The sequence below is a fragment of the Cucurbita pepo genome, chromosome 9, assembly GCF_057944985.1.
Source record: "Cucurbita pepo subsp. pepo isolate OVF chromosome 9, ASM5794498v1, whole genome shotgun sequence".
Classification (NCBI taxonomy): domain Eukaryota; kingdom Viridiplantae; phylum Streptophyta; class Magnoliopsida; order Cucurbitales; family Cucurbitaceae; genus Cucurbita; species Cucurbita pepo.
In genome coordinates, this window is record NC_141806.1 from 9,833,043 (window position 1) to 9,842,532 (window position 9,490).

At 37.5% G+C, this 9,490-nt stretch overlaps 4 non-coding genes across 4 annotated transcripts; all 4 read left to right on the forward strand.

The window, feature by feature from the left end:
- Positions 1-5,090: 5,090 nt before the first annotated feature.
- TRNAS-CGA (transfer RNA serine (anticodon CGA)) lies at positions 5,091-5,172 on the forward strand. Its single transcript has one exon. It is a non-coding gene; the product is annotated as a tRNA-Ser (tRNA).
- Positions 5,173-5,247: 75 nt separating this feature from the next.
- TRNAS-CGA (transfer RNA serine (anticodon CGA)) lies at positions 5,248-5,329 on the forward strand. The gene has a single exon. It is a non-coding gene; the product is annotated as a tRNA-Ser (tRNA).
- Positions 5,330-5,475: 146 nt separating this feature from the next.
- Positions 5,476-5,557, forward strand: TRNAS-CGA (transfer RNA serine (anticodon CGA)). Its single transcript has one exon. It is a non-coding gene; the product is annotated as a tRNA-Ser (tRNA).
- A 579-nt stretch (positions 5,558-6,136) lies between these two features.
- Positions 6,137-6,218, forward strand: TRNAS-CGA (transfer RNA serine (anticodon CGA)). Its single transcript has one exon. It is a non-coding gene; the product is annotated as a tRNA-Ser (tRNA).
- The last annotated feature ends 3,272 nt before the right edge of the window (positions 6,219-9,490 follow it).

The following is a 9,490-nucleotide window of genomic DNA, read 5'->3' on the forward strand; positions in this document are numbered from 1 at the left end:
TCACTTTATAATGTCGTTTACTGTTGAGACTGATTTTCTTTTCATTCGATAACCTAGGTAACTCGGTTTTAATCCTGAGCTAACCATGAACTCCAGTTTATTCGGAAATCCTTAGATTTGCATGGGTGAGAGTGGCTCTAGTTCGCCGACTCAATAGGCCTCCCATTTAAGGGGTAAGACTAGATGAATGGCTGGGGACGTGGGGTGCAAGATGGAATTCACTGCTACCCACTTTTAGGGATAGAAGAGAGGTAGTTCCCATAAGCACTGACTCCAGGTCTTGAACAAGGGGCCCCACCCTCTCATTAGCCTGACAGGGATTCAGTTTACTGGTTGGACCACAAACAAATTGTTCATTAGAGGATCAGTGAGACATAAGAAACAAGAAGTAACTTTAGGGGTAAAACGGTAAATTGATCCAGCTCTAGTTACGAACAACCTGTGAAGGATCGACTTACTAATCATGGTTATATCAAATGAACATAAATATATCTATAGTGAGGGGAGTGCAACTACTAGGCTATAGTGGAGTGTCCTAGTAGCTAACGAATGTTGGTTAGCAAGGTTAATGAGTTTAACCGGTTAATCTTGGATCGTTGGAGCCCATGATCTATAGGTCCATTAGGTCCCTCTGCTAGCTCGTATCGGACTAAAACCATAGAACAGTGTGACTAGTGAGTTCGATGTGTTCGAATTCAAATTAGGGAATATGCGCGCAATTTTTGTTTTATTGACGAATTAAACAAAAAGAGAGAATCTGAGATATTTAAATAAGATTTAAATATTTTAATCAATTATGTGTCGGAATTGATTGGGATTGGCATTTGAATTAATATTGAATATTAATTAAATAGTTTAATTAATCATTTAATGTTACTTTAATTTGAAATTCATTATTCAAATTAATTGTTGAATTAAAATAAAGAAAGTCAAAATGTTGACTTCATTTAATGGAAAAATACATGTGAGTGGAATTTTGAGGTGTCAAAATTTGGTTTAATCAAACTTGCATGCCAAATAAACCCCATCAGTTTGAGTGAAATTTTGAGTGTCAAAATTTGGTTAACTCAAACATGCATGCTTGAACATGCAAACATGATTCTTTAAATAGAGTGATCATGGTACATGGAAGATCTTCTTCTTGGTGAAAAACCTTGAGAAAAACCTCTCACAAACACTCTCTTCATATATACAAAATCCCTCCCAAGTTTAGTCACTCACCGGATTCCACAATCCTGTTCTAAGGCCGGAGGATAGTGGAGAAGACACTAGTGGTGGTTCGAAACCGGTTCGTGAGGAAAAAGGAGTTTGAACTACAAAATATTAGTATTCAAACTTGCTAGTTATTTACTATAATTGATGTTCTAAAAGTGCCTAAGATCCAAATTGCTTCCGCATGTGTTATATTAACACCATCAATTGGTATTAGAGCAAGTTTTAGGCACTTTATTTACATTAATTTGATCATGGTGGGTACCATTTCATGAATGAAATTATGTGGTTGCTGAAGTGGATGGTTTTGGTTTTGGCATTTTTTTGTGCTTCCATTTGATACAATTATTGTAATAAGCCTAATGTGTATGGGCTTTAATGAATGAAGAAAGGTCTGTAATTTTATGGAGTCATTAGAGTCCATTTTAGGTTGTAATTGATCGAAAATGGAAGAGATAGCAAGTTGAACCGAAGAAGAAGATTGAAGAGGCGGTTCGGGTGTTTTTTCTGCCTTTGGTGTCCGGTTCAACGTTTTTAAGGGTTGGTTTGCCCAATTCGTGATCCTCGGGAGCGGTTCAAGTTATTTTTAATTATTAATGTAATAATTTAGTTAATTGCTTGTTTTAAAATGCCAAAACCAATCCACTTTAGCGTGTTTAATTAATTATGCATTATGAATGTATGTTTTAATTAAATAGAAAATGTATATGCATAAAGTATGTCATATAGATTTAAAATCCCACCATAGGCTAAGCATGTTTCAAGCATTCCAAGTATGTTATAAGTGTTATAATGTATAGTATGCATGTTTAGGGTTCCATGAGTGATTGATATAAATTGTTATATTATTGCATGGAATGGATGATTATATAATTGTTATATAAAGCATGTTAGATGCATGTTATTGGTTATTTTTAACGTCATAAAACGAAATAGACGTTAAAATCTATAATAAACATAAGTACATGCTCACTTAGGGTTAAGAACCAAGCACGATCAATTTTAATAGTTAAAATGGGTCGATGTCTTGTAAAATTGTGCTCACAAGAAAGTTCACCTGGCACGATCTTGTCTAAGGCTGGAGGTACTTAAGTTGACGGTTTACGGAACACCTACTACCTGGAGATCGGACCAGTACTTAAGCTTAGTTAGCCAAGTTTTATGAGCATGCTTGAGTGATGTAAGTTTTGGAAAAATCACCTAGACTTAGGTTATATTTAATTAGCCGGAATATAACTAAGTAATGAGTATACCCAACCGTCTAAAATACTTAGTGGGAGGAAAAAGGTATATAAGATACATCGTTTTCCTCTTCACGCTCTCTGAAAAATTCACACCGTGAGATTCATGCTCGGCCTCGTGTCGCCCTGGGAGTGTCCTCCATTCGGAAGGTATTTGCATGAGTCAATAACAAGGTGAATAGAGAAATTATTTATAGTAAGTGGGAGAAGGAAGTATATCAAAACGTCCTATGGTCTCCACCACTAGGTTGCACCGTGAGATTCCCTATGTTCCGCCTGCATGTTGCCCTTGAGCAACTACCCATTCAGAGGGTCGTAACATGGGAGTCGAAACAACGCAAACTCCAGAAATGGATAGAATTTCTTAGGTCCATTCCCAACTTTGGCTTTTTCATTCGATAGCATTGTTGGGACCGATCTCTGAGGTCTGAAAATGGTGGGTCACACTTACGAAGAATTACTAAGAGTTAGTATATTCTTGACCAAAATAGAGATAACTAAAAACACTATAGGAACAAGAGTTTTCTGGGATTAGTGTTTAAGTCAAGAATGTCTTGGTTTAGTGAATGAGTGATTGACTGCCCCTCGGTAGCAGTTGCTCTAACTCACTAAAGTATCGTTGCAAATTAATAATTTTTGGGTACATTATTACATTTGCTAAAACTGATTGGATTAAACAGGATTAAGTCAAATCACTAATAGAATTTTCTTTATATCACAGCATAAAAAACTCAATAGTACATTTACTCGCTTCTGAGAAATTAAACGGCGACAATTACGCAACTTGAAAATCAAATCTAAACACAATACTGGTAATTGATGATTTAAGGTTTGTTTTAAATGAGGAGTGTCCTCCAAACCCCAGCTCAAATGCAAACTGAACAGTTCGGGATGCGTATGACAGATGGATAAAGGCAAATGACAAAGCCCGAGTGTACATTCTAGCCAACATATATGATGTTTTGGCTAAGAAACACGATGTTATGGGTACTTCTAAAGAGATTATGGAATCTCTAAAAGGGATGTTTTGACAACCGTCCTTCTCCCTTAGACATGAAGCCATAAAATACATTTACAACTGCCGTATGAAAGAAGGAACCTCAGTTAGAGAACATGTCCTGGACATGATGGTCCATTTCAATGTGGTAGAAGAAAATGAAGCTGTCATTGATGAGAAAAGTCGAGTCAGTTTTATCATGATGTCTTTTCCGAAGAGCTTCTTCCAGTTCCGCACCAATGTGGTAATGAACAAAATAGAATATAACTTGACTGCTCTTCTCAATGAGCTACAAACTTATCAGTCCCTCTTAACGAACAAGGGACAAACAGGAGAAGCAAATGTTGCTATCTCCAAGAAATTACTACGAGGATCGTCCTCCAAAAATAAGTCTGGACCTTCAACTTCTAAAAGTGTTTTGATGAAGAAGAAGGGTAAAGGGAAAAATAAGATTCCTATTAACCGCAAACACAAGGTTCAAAAGGTAGATAAAGGAAAATGTTTCCATTGTAACGAAAATAGGCACTGGAAGAGAAACTGCCTAAAATACCTTGCAGAGAAGAAAGCCGAAAAGACACAACAAGGTAAATATGATTTACTCGTTGTAGAAATATGTTTAGTAGAGTATGAAAACTCAACTTGGATACTAGATTCAGGGGCGACTAATCATATTTGTTCTTTTTACCAGGAAACTAGCTCCTCGAGAATGCTTGCGGACGGCGAGATAATACTCAGGGTTGGAACAGGAGAGGTTGTCTCAGCAAGAATAGGACGTTTTCTTCGACCTAGGCTAGAATAGGACGTTTTTCATTTAAACGTGCATTCCTGTACGGCTGACAACGGCATTGCATCTTTACATTTACATTTTTTAGGTTAAGACAAGACATTTCTGTACGACTGACGACGACATCGCAACTTTACATTTTTCAGGTTAAGACAAGGCATTCTTGTACGGCTGACGACGACATCGCAACTCGAGACCATGACACATGCATAGGGTAGTCGTATTTAGTTTCTTAGACCTAGGCTAGAATAGGATGTTTTAATTTAAACGTGCATTCTTGTACAAATGACGACGACATTACAACTTTATATTTTTTTATGTTAAGACGTATTAGTATGTCTGAGTGGTTAAGGAGATAGACTCGAAATCTGTTAGGCTATGCCTGCGTAGGTTCAAATCCTATTGATGATGAATTTTTTAGCTTTATTTCACATTCCTGTACAGCTAACCATGACGAATTTTTAGCTTTATTTCACATTCCTGTACGGCTAACCATGACACATGCACAGGGTAGTCGTATTTATTTTCTTAGACTTAGGCTAGAATAGGACGTTTTTAATTTAAACGTGCATTCCTGTACGGGTGACAACGACATTGCATCTTTACATTTTTTAGGTTAAGGCAAGACATTCCTGTACGACTGACGATGACATCGCAACTTTACATTTTTCAAGTTAAGACAAGGCATTCTTGTACGGCTGACGACGACATCGCAACTCGAGACCATGACACATGCATGGGGTAGTCGTATTTATTTTCTTAGACCTAGGCTAGAATAGGATGTTTTTAATTTAAACGTGCATTCTTGTACAGATGACGACGACACTACAACTTTAAATTTTTTAGGTTTAGGTGTGTCAATATGTCTGAGTGGTTAAGGAGATAAACTCGAAATTTATTGGGCTATGCCTGCGTAGGTTCGAATCCTATTGTTGATGAATTTTTAGCTTTTATTCACATTCCTGTACGGTTGACGACGACATTACAACTTTATATTTTTTATGTTAAAGAGTGTCAATATGTCCGAGTGGTTAAGGAGATAGACTCGAAATCTGTTGGGCTATGCCTGCGTAGGTTTGAATCCTACTGTTGACGATTTTTTAGATTTATAGCTTTATTTCACATTCCTGTACGGCTAACCATGACACATGCACAGGGTAGTCGTCTTTATTTTCTTAGACCTAGGCTTCTTGTACAGATGACGACAACACTACAACTTTAAATTTTTTAGGTTTAGGTGTGTCAATATGTCCGAGTGGTTAAGGAGATAGACTCGAAATTTATTGGTCTATGCCTGCGTAGGTTCGAATCCTACTGTTGATGAATTTTTAGCTTTTACCTAGGCTAGAATAGGATGTTTTTAATTTAAACGTGCATTCTTGCACAGATGACGACGACATTACAACTTTATATTTTTTATGTTAAGGCGTGTCAATATGTCCGAGTGGTTAAGGAGACAGACTCGAAATCTGTTGGGCTATGCCTGCGTAGGTTTGAATCCTACAGACCATGACACATGCACAGGGTAGTCGTCTTTATTTTCTTAGACCTAGGCTAGAATAGGACGTTTTTAATTTAAACGTGCATTCTTGTACGACTGATGATGACATCGCAACTTTACATTTTTCAGGTTAAGACAAGGCATTCTTGAACGGCTGACGACGACATCGCAACTCGAGACCATGACACATGCATGGGGTAGTCGTAATAACATTTTTCAGGTTAAGACAAGGCATTCTTGAACGGCTGACGACGACATCGCAACTCGAGACCATGACACATGCATGGGGTAGTCGTATTTATTTTCTTAGACCTAGGCTAGAAGGTTGTTTTTAATTTAAACCTGCTTTCTTGTACAGATGACGACGACACTACAACTTTAAATTTTTTATGTTTAGGTGTGTCAATATGTCCGAGTGGTTAAGGAGACAGACTCGAAATCTGTTGGGCTATGCCTGCGTAGGTTCGAATCCTACTGTTGACGAATTTTTAGCTTTATTTCACATTCCTGTACGGCTAACCATGACACATGCACAGGGTAGTCAGGCTAGAATAGGACGTTTTTAATTTAAACGTGCATTCCCGTACGGCTAACAACGGCATCGCATCTTCACATTTTTTAGGTTAAAGCAAGACATTCCTGCCTGCAACTCGAGACCATGACACGTGCATAGCTTTACATTTTTTAGGTTAAGGCAAGACATTCTTGTACGACTGACGACGACATCGCAACTCGAGACCATGACACGTGCATAGGGTAGTCGTATTTATTTTCTTAGACCTAGGCTAGAATATGATGTTTTTAATTTAAACGTGCATTCTTGTACAGATGACGACGACATTAGAACTTTATATTTTTTAGGTTACAGTGTGTCAATATGTCTGAGTGGTTAAGGAGACAAACATGAAATTTGTTGGGTTATGCTTGCATAGGTTTGAATCCTATTGTTGCTGAAGTTTTCGTATCTATTTTCTTAGACTTAGACTAGAATAGGACGTTTTTAATTTAAACGTGCATTCTGTACGATTGACAACGACATCGCAACTTTACATTTTTCTCACAAGGCATTCTTGTACGGCTGACGACGACATTGCAACTGAAGACCCTTGTACGGCTGACGACGACATCGCAACTCAAGACCATGACACATGCATAGGGTAGTCATATTTATTTTCTTAGACCTAGGCTAGAATAGGATGTTTTTAGTTTAAACGTGCATTCTTGTACAGATGACGACGACATTGCAACTTTATATTTTTTAGGTTAAGGCAAGGCATTCCTTTACGACTAACAACATCATCGCAACTCGAGACCACAACACATGCATAGGGTAGTCGTATTTATTTTCTTAGACCTAGGCTAGAATAGGATGTTTTTAATTGAAACGTGCATTCCTGTACAGCTGACGACGACATCACAATTTTACATTTTTTAGGTTAAGTCAAGGCATTCCTGATGACGACGACATTGCAACTTTATATTTTTAGGTTAAGGCAAGGCATTCCTGTACGACTGACGACATCATCGCAACTCGAGACCATAACACATGCATAGGGTAGTCGTATTTATTTTCTTAGACCTAGGCTAGAATAGGATGTTTTTAATTGAAACGTGCATTCCTATACAGCTGACGACGACATCACAATTTTACATTTTTTAGGTTAAGTAAAGGCATTCCTGTATGGCTGACGACAACATCACATCTTTACATTTTTCAGGTTAAGGCAAGACATTCCTGTACGGTTGACGACGACATCACAACTTGACATTTTTTAGGTAAGTCAATGCATTCCTGTACGACTAACGACAACATCACATCTTTACATTTTTTTAGGTTAAGGCAAGGCATTCCTGTACGGCTGACGATGACATCACAACTTTATATTTTTCAGGTTAAGACAAGGCATTCTTGTATGGCTGACGACGACTTCGCAACTCGAGACCATGACACATGTATAGGGTAGTTGTATTTATTTTCTTAGACCAAGGCTGGAATATGATGTTTTTAATTTAAACGTGTATTCATGTACCGCTGACGACGAGGCATTCCTGTACGGCTGACGACGACATTGCAACTTTACATTTTTCAGTTAAGACAAGACATTCCTGTATGGCTGATGACGACATCGCAACTCGAGACCATGACACATGTATAGGGTAGTTGTATTTATTTTCTTAGACCTAGGCTGGAATAGGATGTTTTTAATTTAAACGTGTATTCATGTACCGCTGACGACGATATTTACATTTTTCAGGTTAAAGCAAGGCATTCCTGTACAGTTGACGATGACATCACAACTATACATTTTTCAGGTGAAGGCAAGACATTCCTGTACGGCTAACGACGACATCGCAACTCGAGAACATGACACATGCATAGGGTAGTTGTATTTATTTTCTTAGACGGTTGTAAACACACAAACTAAAGCTTTGAAATCAATTGCATTGACAAACAGATCAACTTGGTTGGTTTAGCCTTACAGACTAACAACTTTAGAAATCATAAAATTAGTCAACTCTAAAAATAGGAAAAGCAACCACCCATTAATTAATTTAGTGGTTCTTTACTAGAGAAGTAGATAGAGAAAAGGTCTAGTATGACTGTGGACATCAACCCTAGAGAAAAGGTATAGTATGATCATCTTTAACAATTTCTCCCTTAAACGGATTGCAGGGATGCTTTCAGTTTACTTGTGGTACTACACACATACCCATTGACTCACATACTCTTCTTGTAGCTTGCAAATGCAACTCTGTTGGACTTGCCATAAATCTACTCATTAGAGACACTACATACATTAAATCCGGCCTTGTTGCAGTTAGATACATAAGGCTTCCAATCAATTGTTTATACATGGTAGCATTGAACTTGGCTCCTTCTTCATCCTTTGTTAGTCTAACCCCAGGAACAATAGGGTTTTTCACACTATTACTTTTTTCCATCCTAAACTTCTCCAAAACTTCTTTTGCATAGTTTCTCTGACTAATATAAACGCCTTAGGATTTTGTAAAATCTCTACACTAGAAAATATTTCATTTTTTCCAAATCAGTCATTTAAAATTCAAGTTTCATAGAATTCTTGAACTTAATAAACATGCTCTCATCATTACTAGTAAAAATTAGATCGTCAACATATAGGCTAACAATCAAAATTTTACCTCCATCTCCTGTTTGTATGAATAAAGTATGGTCACAGTTGCACCTCTCAAATCCTTCTTTGACAAAATGTGCTTCAATTCGAATATACCATGCATGTGGGGCTTGTTTAAAGCCATATAATGCCTTCTTCAATTTGTATATCTTGTTTCTTGACCTTTTTTCTCATAACCTTATGGTTGCCCAACAAAGGCGACTTCTTTTAATTTTCCATATAAGAAAGCACTTTTCACGTCAAGCTGATACACGTTCCAACTATTCTGAGCTGCTAAAGCAATTATCATTCGAATAGTATCCCACCTAGCCACAGGTGCAAACACCTCGGTATAGTCTATACCATGTTGTTGTGCATAACCTTTTGCTACCAACCTAGCCTTATACTTGTCAACTTCGTCATTTTCGTTGAGTTCGGTTTTGAAAACCCACTTTACTCCAATCTTCTTCATTCCTTTAGGCAAATCTGTCAACTCCCAAGTCTCATTTCGTTCGATGGCTTCTATCTCCAAGTCCATTGCAGCTCTCCATTTTGAACTTTGAACAGCTTCTTCAAAGGTAGTCAGATTTGTAGTTGAGGTTAATAGAATTAAATTGTTGTGCT